Consider the following 20,367-nt stretch of genomic DNA (forward strand, 5'->3'; position numbering starts at 1 on the left):
CACTGAGGTCAGTAGAGTTAGTATCTATTCTGTATAATGTAAGGATATTCAAAAGAAACATTGTAAAATCTATAAAGAGCATACCCAGGATTATGAAATCTGTTACCTGGTAGAAAGGGTATGTGACTAGAGGCTACATATTCTGATTCTGCCATTGAAATGCTGGATGAATATAGATGAAACACACCACTAAACCCTGCTTCAGCTGCTTTGTTTGTATAACTGAGTAAGAAGTTTTACCATTTTCCATAATGCCTTTAGAGATCTATGACTGTGAAAATGCAGGTACTCCTGCTTTAAAACGAGGGAAGGAAAACAGATACAGGATAAGAAGCAGCCCTCTCTAGAGCAAGTTAAAGAAATACAGGAAAACTGTGTGGGCAATAAGAGCTGTTTGAAAGACAAATTTTCCCATGGGAATTTTGAAAGAAAATCTAAAACTGAAAAAAAAAAAAATTCAGCTTGCCCTATAAATATTGTATGAAAGGGAATTTCTTTCATTATTAATATGATATTTAGAAATAAAGTAATAACATTCTCAGGAGGACTTTAAATGCCATTTCTTTTTTGTTGATTTTTCACAGGACATGTTTTTATGTTAAAATGACAATTTAATAATTAAAAAATGTTTATTTTGATGTATATCAGTTATTTTCAGCTGAAAAAGTGAAACAAAACAGCATTTCAAGTTGAAATGTCAAAGTGAAAGAAAAATTTTCACTTAGAAATTTGCCACAGGAAACCAACATATTTTTGTGTTGGAATTTACATCTTCTAACAAGGAAAAATATTTGTTTGGTAAGAAGACTTTCCACATGGACAATTTTCAGCTAGTGCTTTTCTCACTTTGAGCTTAACCCCTCTCACAGTAGAGTGAATGGAAAACTCTCAGGAAGCATCTAGAAATTCAGGTGGCAGGAAAAGTCCTCTCCCTGTCATGGAGCATGAGCCAGAAGACTACCCACCAATTGTGTTTACAAAGAGAGAAGCCAAGAGGAAGGTATTTTCATTATTCAGTTGCCTTTTTCAGTTAGAGATTTTATTAAATTGCTAAATGCATGTCGTAGAATCAAAGAATCATAAAATGATTTAGTTTGGAAGGGACCCTAAAGACCATCTAGTTCCAACCCCCCTGCCATGGGCAGGGACACCTCCCACTAGCTCAGGTTGCTCACAGCCCCGTCCAACCTGGCCTTGAACACTGCCAGGGAGGGGGCAGCCACAGCTTCTCTGGGAAACCTGTGCCAGGGCCTCACCACTCTCACAGTGAAGAATTTCTTCCTTACATCTAATCTAAATCTACCCTCTTTCAGTTTAAAGCTGTTACCCCTTGTCCTATCACTACATGCCCTCATAACAACTCCCTATCCAGCTTTCTTGAGGGCTTCTTTTAAGTTCTAGAAGGCTTCTATAAGGTCTCCCTGGAGCCTTCTCTTCTCCAGGCTGAACAACCCCAACTTTCTAGGCCCGTTATTATTAGGGAGGTGCTCCAGCCCCTGATCATCTTCATGGGCCTTCTCTGGACTTGCTCCAACAGGTCCATGTCCTTCTTATATTGGAGGCCTCAGAGCTGGACACAGTGCTCCATGTGGGGTCTCAGGAGAGTGGAGTAGAGAGGGAGAATCCCCTCCCTCGACCTACTGACAACATTTCTCTTGATGCAGCCCAGGACACGGTTGGCTTTCTGGGCTGCACATTGCTGGCTCATAGTCTGTTTTCCATCCACTAATACCCATAAGTCCTTCTCCGCAGGACTGTTCTCAATCCACTAATTTCCCAGCCTGTATTTGTGCTTGGGATTGCCCCGACCCATGTGCAGGACCTTACACTTGGCCTTGTTGAACTTCACGAGCTTTGCACAGTGCCACCTCTCCAGCCTGTCCAGGTCCCTCTGGATGGCTCATCCCTTCCCTCCAGCGTGTCAACCGCACCACACAGCTTGGTGTCATCAGCAAACTTGCAGAGGGTGCACTCAGTCCCACTGTCCATATCTCCAACAGAGATGTTAAATAACGCCACATGCAATAGCAGTTAAATGTCCAACTTGGACATCGAGCCATTGACTGCAACTCTTTGAGTGTGACCATCCAGCCAATTCCTTATCCACCAAGTGGTCCATCCATCAAACCCATGTCTTTCCAATTTAGAGACAAGAATGTCATGCAGGACAGCGTCAGAAGCTTTGCACATGTCCAGGTAGATGACGTCAGTTGCTCTTCCCTTATCCATCAATACTGCAACTACGTCATAGAAGACCACCAGATTCATCAGGCACAATTTGACCTTAGCAAAGCCATGTTGGCTGTCACCAGTCACCTCTTCCTTTTCCATGTGCCTTAGCATAAATTCCAGGAGGATCTGGTCTATGATCTCACCGGGCACAGAGGTGAGACCAACTGGCCTGTAGTTTCCCAGGTCTTCCTTTTTTCCATTTTTAAAAATGGGGGTTATGTTTCCCCTTTTCCAGTCAGTGGGAACTTCACCAGACTGCCACGACTTCTCAAATATGATGGATAGTTGCTTAGCCACTTCATCCACCAGTTCCCTCTGGACCCGTGGAAGCATCTCATCAGGTCCCATGGACTTGTGCACCTTCAGGTCCCTTGGTCTCAAACCTGATCTTCTCCTACAGTGGGCAGTTGTCCTTTCTTCCAGTCCCCACCTTTGCATTCTGTATCTTGGACAGTGTGGCTGAAGCCCTTGCCAGTGAAGACTGAGGCAAAAAAGTCATTGAGTATCTCAGCCTTCTCCATATCTCCATATCTCCCTTTTCCTTCCAGGAGGGACCCACATTTTCCTTAGTCTTCCTTTTATCACCAACGTACCTGTAAGAGCTGTTTATATTACCCTTCATGTCCCTAGCCAGATTTAATTCTATCAGGGCTTTGGCCTTCCTAACATGATCCCTGGCTACCCAGACAGTTTCTCTGTACTCTTCCCAGGCTACCTGTCCTTGCTTCCTTTTTGGCCTTCTTTGCCCTTGCTACCTCTCTGTAGGCTTCCTTTTTGTGTTTGAGTTTGTCCAGGAGCTACCTGTTCATCCAGGCAGGCCTCCTGGTGGTCGCACCTGACTTCCTCTTTCTCATGATTCATCACTCCTGAATTTAGAGGAGGTGATCCTTGAATATTAAGCAGATTTCTTGCACCTCTCTTCCCTCCAGGGCCTTATCCCATGGTACTCCACCAAGCAGATCCTTGAAGAGAACAGTCTGCTTTCCTGAAGTCCAGTATAACAAGCTTGCTGTGCACCCTCCTCACTGCCCAAAGGATCTTGAACTCCACTATTTCATGGTCACTGCAGCCAAGGCTGTCCTTGAGCTTCACGCTCCCCACCAGCCCCTCCTTGTTGGTGAGAACAAGGTCCAGCATAGCACCTCTCCTCGTAGGCTCCTCTGTCACTTGGAGACTGAAGTTATCATCAACGCATTCCAGGAACCTCTTGGACTGCTTATGGGCTGCAGTGTTGTCCCTTCAAAGGGAGGTTGAAGTCCCCCATGAGGACTGTGACTTGTGAATGTGAGTATGCTCCTATCTGTCTATATAGGTCTGTAGAAGACCCCTGCTATAATGTCTCCTGTCCCTGCCTTCCCTTTAATCCTGACCCATAAACTCTTGGTTGTCTCCTCAGCCATCCCCATGCAGAGCTCCATGTCACACTGATGACTTTTACTGGAAAAATTTCCATTTTTACATTCTGTCCAGGCACTGCTTTTCTAACTAATGTGATAGAGGTTTTGTGTTTTGAAAGTTTAAGTTTTTTAACGTTGTGTCCAGCATTGCATAATGGTGGTTACTTATCTGGTACGGGTAATTCTTCCAACACAGGTGTGAAGGCTGTCATTTTTAGAGAGGTTAGGGACCAACTTGGAAGCTTCAGCCACAGTTTTTCAGTGAATAAGTGGGGCTGCTGAGATTTGCACAGTTCTGAGCCTCTCAATTACTTGAATAAAATGTAACATTTTTGTAATAGTTTGCTTTTATAAGCTGCAGTTTTTACGATCATGAGAGGAAGAACTAGCACAGAGCAATTTAGGGTTTTTCCTACCACCAAGAAAGCATGTAAGTAGTGGTACGGAGCTGTTGTCTCACTAGCAGAGAAGTTTTTCTGGCTGTGAGTTTGTAAGGAAAAGCCACAGAAGGAGAGGGAGGGAGCTACACTGAGTGAATCATCAGTGGTATATTTTCTTTGACAGCAAAGTGAGTTTAGAGAAGCTCTTCACCTACCTGAGCCACTTCATGTTTTGTTTTTGTCTTCTTTTCTCTAATCTGTGCTGTATCAGTGATACAGATTAAAGCATTGCCACTCACAAATGTTTTCATAAGCAGCACAGAAGTGCTGTGTATCTTTCACCTTCTTTGCACTGCTAGCTAGCCACACTTAGTATGAAGGCTAGTGAATTGAAAAATACAGTATTGCAGTGTGTGATAGTAAAAGTTTCTTATGGCAATTGGTTACTAGTCTCCTGAGTGAGTAAAAGGGCCAAGAATCCCATCTCAGAAGGAGGAGAAGCCTGCAGGTCCTGTAATCTCAGGGTTGAACCCACTGAGATTGCTGATGACTGGAACAAATAAAGTCATGGTCTGACACATAGGATCCACCATGGTGTCTCTCCTGTTATTAAGAGAGCTATTTTTGAGCATTTTTTCCACTTTTTTAAGGCTGCTGCTTTTATTTTTGAGAGGAATACTCGACATGGTTGTTGCTTCCAAGCTTCCAGGGTTAATAGTGTGTTTGTACCATTCAGTAGACACCAGGACAAGAACACTCATCACCACAAAATGAACTTTGAGATGCCCAAATTGTTTCAAGAGTTAGAGTAGGAAATAATTATGACAATAGTGTAAAATTTGTTTGTAAATGTTAACATTATAAAAGCTGTAACTGTAAGGGATCTATCTCTCTCTTTTCGATGTAAATTTGTATTCAGTGCTGGCCGAACTAGACTCATATGTGCAAACAGTATCTGCCCAACAGCCAATAGCCTTAAACACTAAATACAGTAGATTATTTGGGATTTGTTTGCTTTTTTTCTGTATCTTTTTTTTTAAAAAAAAAAAAACACGTGGGAAAATAGTGGGGAAAAAATAGAGTCCCCATTTGTCTTTTGCATTATTTATTTATTATGTATTTATTTTGTTAGTATTTCTGGTGTTTGCAGCAGGAAAAAAAATCCTTTTATTTCATTTATCTATTTTTTTTTTAAATAACATAGTAAGAAGTGTTGGGAAGAAACAAAGTGTAGTCACAGTTGGATATTACTGTGACAAGATAGGAGAAGACAATGGTATCTTTTTAGTGTATCTGTTATCTGTGGTGTCATTAAATCTAATGATGTGCTAAATAATAAAAGCAGCCTTATCACATGGTAAGGCCTTGAATTGTCTCAAAGTTGCATGCTTGTGGGTTCCCTTTGGCTTTCAGAAAGGTTTTGGAGTCAGAAGAAGCTGCAGTTCAGAGTGCATTTATGCGATCAAAGCTCTTTAGACAGATGGCTGTTAGCACTCCAAAATGATTAAAATATGTTCCAAGCAACATCAGTCTGTGGGCTTGGGGACCCAACCTTTCATTAGTCAATAAAGGGTCTTGAGTTCTTGAAAATGAAATCTTTAAAAGCTAATAAGGCTGCTGGTTTGCTCTGAGCTGTTTCTTTGGATTTGCAGTTGTGGATTGGACTTGGGCCAGTATCTGTCCAATAATATGAGGCTTTAAAAAAATAAATCTGGTAACAAGAGGCCTCCCAGTAGATCTGCCTGTTAAACAGTGTGGCAAAAATTTTAAGTCTTGGATATCTAAGTTTAGGCACCTGAGTTTGCACTTAAGCTGGGAAGGGATCTGTAAGTGCCCCTTTGGAAAGCCAGTCGCTTGCTGGAGCATAGTTTAACTATAGGCACTAAAGCTTTATCATTTTGACCTGTAATATTTTATTTTTAAATCTTTATGGGTTGATCCAGGAGCATCTCTAGAATACTTTCAGGATACTGTAACCAAGATCAGTAAGGTTTTCCGAAGCTTCTAGAAAACAGTAATACTACCTGCAGCGTTCCAGAGTTTTGTCAGTGCTTGCCAAATATGAACGTGCCATTGTATAGTTTGGTGCTACAGCACAGTTGGGTTTATTCTCTTGTCTACACCTGGCTTGTGAAAGATAGCAACTGGGGGCTTGTGCAAATGTGAAGTGTTTGTAATCTCTGCATGTCTATGTGAGGGCAGCAGCAATAAATGTCTGTTTAATAAGGTATTAACAAGTTCAAGCCTTATGACTCTTTTTTTATTTCTCTAACAGAGGAAAAACTGCTCTCAGTTTATAAACTTCTGTACTTGAAGTGTTCTTGCCCCATAGACTCTTTCCACACAAGTCTCAAAATCTGGAGACATGTAAATTCTTTCAGAAAGTAGCCTCAAGGTTTAGAAAGTAGCCTCAAGGTTTAGCCTACTTCTGTAGAATGTATTTTAAAACACATCAGAATTTTGACGTACACTAACAGAAGCAAAGCAAGTCATGGAGATCCCATTACCTCAATGTGATCCCATTAGCCAAATTGTTCAGCCTGTCTTCTTTCACCTTGGGAACAGCTCTTGCATTCCTATTGCCGGGACTTGATGAGGCCAGCAACTGAAGTTCTTCCCCACAACACACCATAGTTACTCAGAGAATGTCTTACTGCATTTCTCTTTCCTATAGTCTCCCTCTAAAGGCTTGCCTGTGCTTCAGCTTGAACAGCCAGTGAATTTTGCTCATCATAAGCATAGGCAAGATGTTACTGTCTTTCGATAAATGTTTATCAAATCCTGGGTTCTGATTATTTTGGCAAGCTGATTTTTGGCTTTATTTGTTGTAAAATATCTGGTTTGTGCATCCTAAAGCTTTTTGCCCCACATCTAAGCAATTCCATCATCTACTCTGCTCTTAAAAATGACTTGTGAACTGGGTCACATTCTCTGTAGCTCTAGGCATAGGTTTTTAACCTCTGTTCTTCAGATTCCTGTGAACTGGTTTTTTTTCCTCAGACACAAGAACTCATTTTCCCCAGAGTAAGCAAAACAAGACAAAGGTCTACACTAAAAGCTCAGGACATAATGAACATGCCTCTTTCTCTTAGTGTCTTCATTTATGGAAATCCTTGTGAACAGATATATTTACCTTGGACTTGAGAGCTCTCCCATTGATTTAAGTGTGCTCTGAAGTGGTCCTGTTACTTTATTACTGTTCTGCCTCCTAAAATATAGGGAGTTGTCCTGATCACCTAAATGAGAACTTCAGGGTAAGGAGGTGCACAAAGACTTCATCAAATTGTTACAATTTTAAAGCTTGACAGATCATGAAGAACTAGCACTAGGAAAGCAAGCTCTAAAGAATAGATTCACAGTGTCTTGGGAGCAGACAAAATTTCTTCCATATCTCTCTTTGATTCTTCTAAGGTACCAGACTTCATATTAATTAGTTTTCCCTCTACTCCAGGAAACCACAAAACCCCTTTTATTAAGCAAGCTAGCATCCTACATAGCCTGTGTCACTTCTTTTTTGGGTCGTTTTTCTGAGCTCTACAGAAGCTCAATTTCCAAAAATGCCATGTCATGAGAAAGTGCTGCCAAATGCTCCATCCATACACTCAGCTCTGAAGGTTCCAGAGAACCAAGCAGGACTTCAAGAGTGAGATAAGAGTGGAGAAGTGGATGATTTTATACATGGTGCTAAAGTGCCTGGGGGGGGCTCCTTCTTTGAATATTCTGATTTGTCATTGCGTCTGGATTTTCAAGTCCCTGAAACTTGTAAACATCAAGTCCTAAAGGTCTCCATTAGAGGAGTGGAAATGAAGGGCCTCATTTGGAATGTTTTTTCTTTGCCTCTTGATTCCTCTAGCTGTAAAATGTGAATAGTGCTACTCATGCATTTTCTGGAAAATACATTGATTTAAGTTTTCGTTATTAGATTCTGCTAAATATTAAGTGGGTTAAACCTAAATTTATCACAGTAGCTATTGTATTGCAGCAGTCCTTCTGAAATGCAAGTACAGAACTGCCTTTTCCACACGAACCATACACTGTGAGTGCCCCATTAATACGTTTAATGTTTAATGACCAACTGTTTCTCCTGCTTCCTCTAAATTACTGTAAAGTTACTATTCCAAGGAGAGAAAGTAGCTTTTTATTCTGGAGAAGACTGTGGCATTCATTGCTTTGAGTGAGAATGTAATCTCAAACAGTTTGTAGTATTTCCTCTGCTAAAAGGCAGCAAGAATTTTGAAACCTTTGAAATAAGGATGAGGCTGCAAGAGAGAAAAAAAGTATCCGCTTTCCAGGTAGGTGAGTCCAGTTGTTGTATTAGTTCAGGTTTGAGTTTGGGGTTTTTTTGGTCAAATCAATTTATATATATATATATATATATATATATATATAAAACTTTGTTGTAGAAATATTGCAGAGTTCTTTCTTTCTGTTTGTAACAGTGCAGTTCTTTATGATTGGGGGGAAAAAAAAACCTGGTTTAGCAAAGGAGGTGTTGAGCCTGCCAAAGTTTATGGAAGTGAATTTGGATAGCTGTTCAGTGTGGGACAGCTAGACAGAAACAGAGGAGAATGTAAAATGAGTAGACTGCTACAGATTTATGCTTGCCAGAACAAAACAGGTAAATTGGTTGTGAGTTTAAAGACGTTGAGTTTGCAGACTTAAGTAAAGACATGCCTTTAAAAAAATTCAAAACCATGTTGGTATAATGATAATTCTTTTGGGTGTTATGCTGGAGGAAGGTTATAAGAATGTTGAACACTTAAAGATTATTTTTACTCAACTAATGCTTCCATAATGGACGTTAATACTGTTGACATTACTCATGAATTGAATGCAAGCAATTTAGACAATAGATAGTATCAGGTGCTAATAGATCAAACGTAATTACTGTTGATGAAATAATTTTACACAGTTTAGCAAAATCATTTCAATTATTCACTGTAAAGGAAAACATTGAGTAAAAGTGAAAATACTAAGCTTTCTCCTCTAGGGGCATTATATGCATTTCTGAGTCGTATTTTTTCTTCATAGCAACCTTTCTTCTATAACAACTTCCAGTGCAAGTTATTACAATTCTTTTTGCATAAGATAGGTCATCTGAAGTTCAGCTGTAGGTGGGGCCACTGTGGTAGATTGGGGGACAGTCTTAATAGATCCATTTCATTAATTAAGTCATGCATTTTTTTATTAACAAAACCTGTATGTCAGGTTTAGCCAGCTGGAAGTCATTCTTATGGTTGTTATCTTTGTCAGAAGGAATATTGTGAAAATAAGGAATTACTGTATATGCTTTAACTCCTGATTAAACAGAGGAATGACATCCGTTCACCCCCTGTCCATGAAAAAATAACTTAGGGGCATATCATAGGCTTGATTCATAGGTTCTGTTCTTACATATCTCATTAAGGTAAAAACTCTGTATATCACATTCAAAATTTACCCTGAAGGATTTGTGTCATCCCTGTCCCATGGTCACTGAGGCAAGCAAGGTTAAGGCCAAAATTTTGAACATCTAGATTACTTATTGTTTCTTTTTACTCTTGTAGGAACTTTTTCTTCTTGCCTCTCTTTTTTGGAAGAATAAAGCAATATTTTATTGCATTCTTTCTCTTCTGGTGTTCCATTCCCAGAGATCAGGAGGAAGCAGTAAGATTTCCAGGAAGTATTTAGTTGTACTAGACACCCAGAACAGTGTAAGCAATGGCCACAGACTTTGGGTCCTTGATACAAATAATTCAAGGCATTCTTTACTAGACTTTCTCCTCGTCATCAGTGTGAAATGCAGTAATGACTTCCACTATCATTAAAAAAGATTGAACTGGAAGGAGCTTTCACCAAAAAGGAAGGAAAAGTTCTGTGAATCTGTCCCTCACCCTAAGGAGTGGAAAGAAGAATGGGTAACAAGGTTCATATTATCTGATTTACTTTCTTCTGCTTCTGAGTTAGGTAGGATCTTAATGTTATCCAGACCCATATAACAACACGTTCTGTTTGTTTCAATCATATTCTGTAAAAGTAAGTGCCATTGTAAGGTCTTTGGTGGAGATACAGAAATACTTATTCTTCCATTTAGCTTTTCTTCCCTACTGTCTTTACCGAAAGAGTCTTATATTATTATACTTCTACAGTTGTGACAGTAGAATGATGACTATTGTGATGTTGGAATTTAGTTCTCCCTCTTGAGCAATGTTACTGCTCCTATCAGAGGAGAATATAATATCTGTTGAATGTGTATAAGCCCAGTAGACAGTATTCATACTAATAATTATCTTGTCCTGTTCAAAAAATAAATAAGGAATTGAACAGTGTTGAATTTAGTGTTGGCTAGATTTCACAAGAGCTTTTATACTCATTCAGTTTCCTTGTCAGGTCCTGAGAAAATAATTAGTTCTTTGGTTCAGTGCAACCAATACATTTCCTGCTACAGTATTGCACTTTTACCTGCTGATTATGGAGAAATTATATGCTGGCAGAAAGAAAAAGCTGCAGTTTTTCTTGTGAACTCCTGCTTCATGAAGTTAAAAATCTTTTCCTCTTCACTCAGACTACATTAAAGCGCACAACTATATTATTCTTTTACAGATTTATTTCAGTAGCCCAGTGGTCAAAACTCACAAGAGTAAAAGAAGAGAGATGTAAGGGAAACTGATTTAAAAGTTTTAGGATACAGAAATCAATTCATCATCTATTTACAACCTTTTTCCAACCCCTACACTTTGGAGCTCTCTCTTCACTAATTTTTCTCCAGCAGCCACCAGTCTGATCTCTCACTTTTCAAGAGGTATGTGAGTTGTGCAATTCGGCATTCAATCGGTGGGCCATATCCAGCTGATATTGCCTGGAAGGAAGCCAAGAACATCTCAGGTAACAAGGATCCTGGTGCTCATGGCAGCTCAACAAAGCATAGGAGGCTGCTGCTGCTGCCTACGCCCCATGTTGGCAATAGTGACTGAATCTGCAATGGGGAGACAGAAACTGCCTCCTTGTGAGAAACTGTTGTATTTTTTCCATAAATGTCCCAAACCTAGATCTGTCTGCTGAGGTTAACCAGACATTGCCAACACATGCATACTGTTAATTAGGTCTTTTGTGTTTTTTCATGAGTAGTAATTTGTGCAGAGACCTGAACCAAGATCAAGGCCTCAGGTTTCCAGATGCAGCACACATAGGTAATAAGAAGCAACCCTGAGCCCCCAAAGCTTAGAATTTAAAGAAGGCAAAATGTGAGGGAGAAGCACTTTACTCCCAGTTTCAGCATGGCAGGCTGAGGGTTGCATGTTGTGACTTGCTCAGTACCATACAGAAGACGTGAAATAGAAGAGGGAATTCAAGACAGAGCTCTGATCTCCAATCAACTAAATCATTCCCCCAGCATGTGTCCTTGTTTTGCATTAAGGAGAATGGCCCAGACAGGTCTGCTCAGTTGCTTCAGTAAGCATTGGTACAATAGGGAAGCAGACTTCCCCTATATTAAATTTCCCAGGCGTTCCCTTTATCATTTAAACCATCATTTTAACTGCCTTGTTTCATAGTGCTTAACTGTCCAAGGAGCTGTATGATTTATATGAATAAGGGTTTGGCAGCAGCAGCTAGGTAAGACATGGTTTACTGAGGAGCAATACATTGCCATTGTGTCATTTATGTGGCTTTCAGGAGGTGACTTTCTAAGCATGTATCTGCATAGCAACCCCCAAACCAACTGCATTTTTGTATGGGAGAAGCCATAATAGCTTTAAAGTAGACATTATGGGCGTCTGCACCAGTCTGGGGGAAGGTTTTCATACTGCAGCACATTCAGTCCTCCTAGTGACTCACCAGCCATTGCAGAAAGCAGGGAAAATGTGCTAGGCACACTCACCTAGAGTTCATTGGTGTACCTCACTTGGCACATTGGTGACCACAGCTGGACATGTGCTGGAGCACAGGACACCTTGTTTACCCTTGGTCAGAGTTGCTTAATATTTTTCAGTAACACCTTTGAGAAAGATCAGACAAAATTGTTTTAATACTGTTCTATTTTCCTAGGGCAGGGGGGGAAGTATCCTCAAATTTTAAAAAGGTATATTTTAACTTTTTTTAAAAGTAGTTTGAAGGTTTTTAACCAACTGAATCATTCAGCCTGAAAATAATGACAAGAGGGCAGAGCCCCATGTGAGTCCCCTTCCCACGTCAGACACACTGAGGGTTTCTAGCTTTAGGGCTACTCAGCTCATCCATGAGATCATCCCTCTCTCAAATTCCATATGTATTTGGTTATTCCATCTCCAAAACACGTTTCCATTATTTGTATTTCTTTTAATTGCCTTCTCCTGGAGAGACTCTTCTCTTCCATCTACTCAGCTGGATGTTCCTGGCCATGCTGGAAGGCAGGGCTGGCTTCCAGCTCTGGGTCCAAGGCAGCTTCATCTCTTGCTTTTCTGGTTCAGTGGGGGGAGTTAAGCCAAACGATCACAATAGCAAATCAGGACAGCCATAAAATTCACGATCATGTCTGATTTATAAAGATAACATTGTCTTAAGTACAAGATATTTTCTGAGGTTATTAGTAACAGGCTTCCTTCAGCCGGTCATTCCTGGATGGTGCCATGCCCTTTTACTGCTTGATTGATTTATATGCCTTTATGATTTTAAATAATACCGTTTTCATCATAGCCAATTACTAGTGATTGAAAAACTACAGTCTGTTCAGTTTATCTATGTCAGTGTTTGGAAATTATTCCCGTGATCTTTATTTCTGAAATCTATTGAATGGCATCAAGAGCACTAAAGAGGCCATTTAAACACTGGGGAAAAAAATAATGCTTATACTTCTGGGAAAACATTTATGGTGATTCACGTTTTGGAAACTGAAGCACTATCAATGTTTTATTCCCAGATTATTTTCCAAGAAAAAGCTTGGATCCACTGCTGAATCAGTTTCTTCAAAATAGTTGGGTTCATACTGAAGTTGGATCATGCAGAGAAGGCTGAAAGACTGTGCTGAGGGGGTCAGGAGACTCCTCCATCCTGTGACACGAGCACAGAGGCATGGAATAAGCCTGTCTAAGTCTCTAAGGAGATGCTCAGATCTTACCTGGCTGTAGCAGAGGGGTATGTGCACTAGATGTTAAAGGATCAGGATAAAAGTGTTTCTCTTTAGTGACCTAGACAAGCTGCTTTGCACAGAAAACTAGAAAATGGAAAAACACTTAATAAAACTCATTAGGTGAGAATGATACCCACTTGAAGATGGGAATATTCACTGTATGTGAAGAAGTGTCTGGATCTTAGTATAACTATTTTAGAGGGGTTTTTTTCCCTGCTGAAAAGAGGCTAAAATTCATACGCCATCTTGATGTGAGTGAGAGCTAAGAATTTTACAGAAAATGAAGCCTTGTAAGAAAATCTCAAATGTGCACTTGTATAACAGGTTTTGAGCGAGTCTGGCGCAGCATTTACTACTACAGTATAAAGGACTGGGTTCCTTGATGTATATTTCTATTTGGCATTTTATCAAGGAAATAAACTTTGATTTTTCTTTATTTTGTGACGTGTGGCTTGAACTACATTTTCTCTGCCTTGATTTAAAAGCATTAGATCATTAAATTAAGTGGGTTTGTATAAGACTAAAATTGTAACTGAACAAATTATTTATGCAGAGAGAAGCAAGATAAAGTTTCTTTCAAGAGTGCTTTAACATATCAGATTGATAAGAGTCAAAACACCTTTACTGCCATTAAATATTTACCAAGACATGGCTTTTGGAAGAGGGGCAGTTCACTGCAGTGTGTTTGGCTCCATGCAATGCTATTGATTAGCTATCAGAAGGACATAGTTAATGGGTAACTGGAGTATTACAGAGCGCTCCACATTCTTGTCAAGTCTTTTCTCTGAAGATGACCTAAAATAAAGTCAGTTACAACTGGCGTTCACCCTGCAACAGATTGCACAAGCTCACCTACGGTATGAACAAAAGGTTCACAAGAATCAGTTAACCAGGGCTTAAGCAATCCTTTCTAGTAGTTGTTGTCATCACTGCTGGACTTTAGAACTGCACATGTTTACATTTAATTAGAAAGAACACACAGTTTACATCGCACAGTAGCTATCAGTATTGAATCAGAATTGATTTCCGCTCTCTTTCTCAAATGACTGTTTCCTTCAGACTAATTAAAAAAAGGCACATAACAAAATGACTCATATAAATTTTAAAGCAAAGTAAACACTATTCCCTAGAGACAAAAATAAAAGTCAACAGCACATACACAGTCATTACATTAAGCTTGTTTTTTAGGTGATTCTGATACCTTCATTCTGATATATATCAGTACTATCAGTTTTAGTTTATAGAGATGTAAATATGGATGTATATTTGAAGTACCCCTTTGCACTGAGTGGATGTTGAACTGACTGTTTCAGTTTTCAGAGTCAGGATTCTTATTTGTTTCATTTGAATTGTTGCAGTTTATCTAATACAAGAGGTGATTCCCTAGTATTACAAATTTTTGCAGAAGGATTTTGTTCATTTCAAATAAAATTGTGTGTAGACCACTCTCATAAAATGGAAGTCAGAAGTCATTATCCTTACCAGTGAGAAGTCGCAAAGAAAACTAAAGGCATGAACCAAATTAGCCTTAACTTCATGCATAATTTCTAACAAAGAAATCTCTATTAGATTTTGTTAGTTATGCAGGCAAATCTAAATTCAAACTACAGTGACAAGAGACATCATTTAAGGCTCACTCCTAGCAGAAATGCCTGACCCTTGAATGTGTGGATTCTTTGTCATCGGGAAAAATTTCCATGGTTGGCATGTTGGAGAGTAAAGGTTCAAGCCAGCGATTTGCTGTGTACTGTCAAGTGTGTGAGAGCTGAAGGGGTTGCAGTCCAGACCATGTTGGTAGGTAGGTGTCTGGAGCTGTATGATCCTGAGATGCCTGCTCACAAGATCTGATGTTCATTTATGCCATAATACCATGGTTTTCATGTAAGTGACAGTGTTCAGAATGGAGCTCTTGGCAAGGATCATCAAGAAAAAAGAAAAATAATACATACTGCATGTATTTTCTACCTGTTTTAGTTGGTATACCAGTGGCTCTATTATTTTAACTCACAGCTACAGTTACTGCTTTCTTAAGTTTACCTTTGAGGAAAAAGGTGCACTGTTCTTAAAACTTATGTTTTCAAAAACATACTCAAAAGTATAAAAAATAAACCACTGTGACCTTTAGGACAAGATCCTCCATCTCTTTTCCAGCAAATCTGTGTTTCTGAAAATCCCTGACATAGGCAGTTTCCCTGCTGGCCTGGAGCCAGGGTCGCTGGCTCTCCACCACCCACGTACACACCCCTTCAGTGATCCATGTCAACCGCGTGGCCCACACCAGCCAGGAGAGAGGCGCAGGGGGGCGCAGGGGCAGCCAGTTCAGCCCAGGAACTGGGAAGGTGAAAAGAACCCTTTTTTTGAGCTGGCTCTGCCCCTCCTCCCGGCCTGCTGCCCACAGCTGAGCCAGGATCTGCTCTGCCCCTGCTATGATGCTCGTGGTTCCCGGGGAAAGTGGCCAGGGGGTTGTGATACACGGTAAAATGTGGAGTTGCTGGCACCATCTTAAACATCCTTTATATTCAAATACTGAGGTCACTCTGGATGACTTGATGCCAGTTCTGTCTTCGATTAATAGATAAGGTTCCCTCTGTATTTGCAGTGTTACCTAAACAATCTATTACTGTAGGGAATAACTACAGTATTACAAATACTAAGTTAAAGTTATTTTGTTAACTAAAGCCATTGGCAAATATTTAAGAGTGGCCAAAGCATATGAATTGGCAATAAAGACCAGATACAAGGTAGCAAAATTCTTTCTTGTAACTTCCAGTATGATAAAGTAAACACCGTACAAAATAAAATCATCTTTTAAATTTCAGATTAATTTTACTTAGTCAGAAGCAAGCCTTCAGGGCTGGATACTTGCACTTTGTGAATGCTTAGGCTAGAATATGCTAATACAGCCAATTCCCTGTCAAATCATGACAAGAAGAAACATTTTACAGCAAGCTTGGTTCTAGGAATAACATGTGATCTAGTGAAGAGAAACTGCAAAGATTATCCACAATACTTGCTGTTGTATTGAAAACACATTCCCCTAGTTCATGGAAGAAATTTGAGAGCCTGTGAATCTGTGTCTTGCAATTGTACGTTGTGAAACCGTAAAGATGTGTAGTTAATGTTTATGTGTATCAAGTAATATTCAAGATTAAAACGTAAAATCTATGATAGACTGTTCTGTAAACTCAGATGCTCTATATCTGAGAGTTGATGTATATGTGAAAAAAAGATAATGCTAAGTTATCATCTTCCAGGCTCTAATTAATCAATTAGAGTTAACAGAGACCCCAGCTCTAGGTGCATCATGGGCTCAGGAAATTCACGTTCATTTCTTAGCCACAAGTTATTGTGGGTCTGTGATCTAGCTGAAGAGGATAGTACTACAGCTGCAAAAATCTCAAAACCACTTCCTTCTACTCATCAGTATCATTATGTTTTGCTCTGTTTCAACCAAACGTTATTAATCCAGAAACTATTTTTGGGGGGGGTCCTGGATCATTTGATGGGTGTTGAATGTGAGGAATGATGTGTGTTGCTGGATGCTGTGTGCGTATGGCTGTCAGGTGAGGCTGTGCTATCTGAACAATTTCTCCAGTGGCTGCGTGAACTGGAGACATTTGATTACTGTGCAACTTCATAATTGAAGAGTCTGTAATGGAGGAATGATTTCTGATTATTTCTTGTTGAGAGCATGTCTCAGCAGTCCAACTTCAAGAAAAGCTCAAATGATTAAATCACGTGCCCCATGTCCTTCCTACCTCTCCCAAGCTAGTCACAGGGGAATGGTGTGGGTACTGCAGTTGTCCTGGAGAGTGAAAATGAGGCCCAAAATGAAATGTTTGCTTCTTGGCATCATCAGAAGACCATCTGGGTTTAGTTTTGTCCTAAATTCAGACTGTGCTGCATCTAACTTAGCTCTTTCAACAGTGATGGGTTTCTTTTCAGTTATGAAGCTCAGAGCACCTTGCAAAGGTAGTATTGTGATTTCTCCTTTTTAAAGATGTGGAGACTGAGATCCAAGGAGGAAAAATGTATTTGCTAGTGTCCTTTAATTTGTATTTGTTGAGAAATGGAAGTTCTAAGATGGATGATAGTCAGTTCAAGCTTTCAGTGTAGATAATGAACCTCTGCTTGAATCATCTAATGTCCAGACTGTTTGGACCCTTGTACAGGCCACAGGTTTCTCTAGATCATTTCAAGAGAGAAGGGTGAAATTTAACCTACTGCTCACTGTGGATCCCTCTTCACATGTAATTGAGTTTGGACAATATGGACATGCATGATCAGCACTAATCTGTCAACATGTTATCTTGTAAAATCCTGAGGTTATATCACCAACCACCACAGAAGAAAATCAGCAGTGGGCTTTGTTCAACAAGTGCTTATCTTTGGGTTTGGTGAGAGAAAATAAAATAAAGAAGATGCCTGAGCTCAACCTAGTCTAAGAATGTGTGGGTACACCACACATGAGAGAGTGACATTCTGTGATGGACTGTGACAGTGCAAAAGTTATGAGCAACATGCACTGCTGTTATAACGTGGTCTGTGGCCCGTGTGCCAGAGTCTAAGACAGCTGCTGCCTTCAGTTAAATTAGTGAGAGTTGTTTGGGTGGTTGTACTGAAAACACAGTCCTCTTAACTCATGTAATTGCAGATGAAGAAAGGCTAGTAAAATATTTGTCTATGGTAGGGCAATGCCATCTAGTTACCAGTCTACCAGCTGTCAGGCTCCTGACTCACATGTAATGCAAACTTGACCATTTTATATCCTCCACTTTACAGCAAAATGTCAAAGTCCTTCTAGGTCTTCTGGGCTTTTTTTTTTAATATCATCTTATTGCAGTGTTTCCTAAGAGCACCTTTGAGGTAGTATTTTCAAGGTATCAATGCTGCCTGGCCCTTGAGTGCACTCAGCAGTGTGAAGGAACCCTCTTCAAAGCCATCTTGAGTGCAGGCTGAGGTCTGAGAGGTCTCCAGAATTTGAGTGTCAGAAACATTTGTGGTGAAAACCAAGGTCAGACCTACATGCCTTTGGGAACATTGGATATGTTTATCACTGAGGTGGGGGAGGAGGGAGGGAATGGGTAGGGAATATTTGGTTTCTGCTGGGGTTTTTTTTCTTCCTTTAGGTGGAAGGTTTCTCTGTTCAGTAATCACTTCAGGTGGAAAATCGTTTCCCACCTTGCAGCAAAAGTATGCCTGGCAAGGAGAGAAGTGTTATAAGAGCAGCACTTCATACAGTTGATTTTCAGCCAAAGTCAAGTCCCTCTGGGAGCAGTTACAACTGGTGAAATTTTTTAGCAGGCTTGAAGCCACTCTGACTTTGGGGGCTGAAGGAAACCTCTTGCTATCTGCAGGAGCTGCATAAGTGTCATCATCACATGTCACTTTTTCTTCTGCCTTGACACAGTTAAGGTGGACCCTTGAAGCTCTCGGACCCAAGCTGGAGCCAGAAAGGGGCCATACTGCCATGGTAAAGCAAAAGGCTTACTATAAAGGACATGTGAATTACTCAAATCAAGGATCTGTTTGAATGCTTCTGTGGCCCATTCTTCAGGCCTAGAACTCCCATTTGTTTTTGATTTATGGCATCAGTGTTCTTTGAAGAAATAATCTTTGGGACATTAATGAAGGACTTTCAAATTAATAAGTATCAAAAGGGACTAAATAAAAGTATTTTAGCAAAGCACATATAGATGGAAGTATGGTAATTCTATGCATTTGAAAAAAAAAAGTTTAAAATATCTATCAAACACAGTGCCTTTATCTGGAGGAATCACTCTGACTACAAAATATATACATTTCAGAATCTACTGATCATTCAGATGCAATCATCATAAATTAAAACATATAGTGTATTACATACTGTATTGTTCATGGCCACTCTTGGAGAAGGAGCTCAGATGTAGCCTCAGAGGGCCAATAATTTAGAATCTAAATAAATTACTATTTTTCTTATGTTCTGGAAAAAAAGCTAAACTCTCAGCTTGTCTGAACAAGTTAGAGGCTATCCTTTTTTTTTTTTTTTTTAATTAATCAGGAACCCATATATTCACTGAACAGTTTACCTTCTCATCTGTCTTCTTGCTTTTAATCTTGTGCCAGCTATTTAAGAAACAGGCAGCAGTGGTATTTTGGTAACCTGCTTTCAGCATTATTTTCATACTTTTGAATTTTTCCATGGTAATCAATGCTCAACCATAGTGGAACTTCAGTCAGTAAATTTTCTGTGCAACTTTTAAAGTAGTTTTATTTTTAATGAGTCTGTTCTAGGGATTTTAATGTCACTTTAGAATATTTTCAATATGTCTTAATTTAATTGAAAAGTTTCTTCACTTTATTTTCAGACGACCTCAGGTAGTAGGTGTAGTGACGTATTAACACTCTGACCTTTTAGCTTCTGGATTTCTGTTAGTTCATCCACGTTTCGCTTGTCCATGTATATTATAGTTTGCATATGATTTTCCTCTATGGGGTGTTGAAACGAAGGGTGCTTTCCATATAAACACCTTAATAAACGGTAAAGGAAGAAAATATGCTATTGCATACTGGCAGCTGTCATACAGACTGTCTTGAGTATTGTAATCAGTGCGCACTGCTACTAGAAATCCACACTGAAATAACATTTGATATTTGCATGGTCATCAGCCAGAGGGATGATCTCAAGCCATATTCATCAATACAGCAACAGCTTCTGATATTCATGATGTTGTTTTGAAATTACTTCAATTATTTATCTAAAACCATTGCTCATTGTGCTATCTTGTTGCCATCACTTTTGTTATAAATGTCTTCCATGAATTTATTCTACTACCAGTGTAATTTTCCACTGGTGTAAAATTCACCAATGAATTGTTGCTATGAAGAGATGGGAAGCAATTGTTGCTAATTCCACAGAGACCTTGCTGGTGCAGGCTCCTCCCCTAGTAATGAGCTATTAATATAATTTCTACCATTGCATCTTAATAACTCAAGCAGCTGGCTACCTACTGATTCCTTGGGAAATAATTCCACAGTCAACAGTCTTTGTTGAGAATTTTTTACCTGGTGCACCATCTTCTTTATTCTCCTTTTTTCATTATTTATAGCTAACTTCTCTCTCTACTATCCTTTTTGATTATTTTCCATAGTTATTGTTAGCTGATCCAGGCATATTTATTTCTTTTATCTTCATGAATCAATTGCTTTAAGACCCTATTCAATTTAATTTTTAATTTCTGATCTCCCTTTCATCTGTCCAGAACTTTCTGGCACACAAATGCAAGGTATGTAG

At 39.6% G+C, this 20,367-nt stretch overlaps 1 protein-coding gene across 1 annotated transcript in view; it reads left to right on the forward strand.

The window, feature by feature from the left end:
• Positions 1-20,367, forward strand: part of MIPOL1 (mirror-image polydactyly 1) — a 186,762-nt gene that overhangs the window by 144,998 nt on the left and 21,397 nt on the right. The gene's annotated exons all lie outside the window — the stretch shown is intronic.

The sequence above is a fragment of the Athene noctua genome, chromosome 6, assembly GCF_965140245.1.
Source record: "Athene noctua chromosome 6, bAthNoc1.hap1.1, whole genome shotgun sequence".
Classification (NCBI taxonomy): domain Eukaryota; kingdom Metazoa; phylum Chordata; class Aves; order Strigiformes; family Strigidae; genus Athene; species Athene noctua.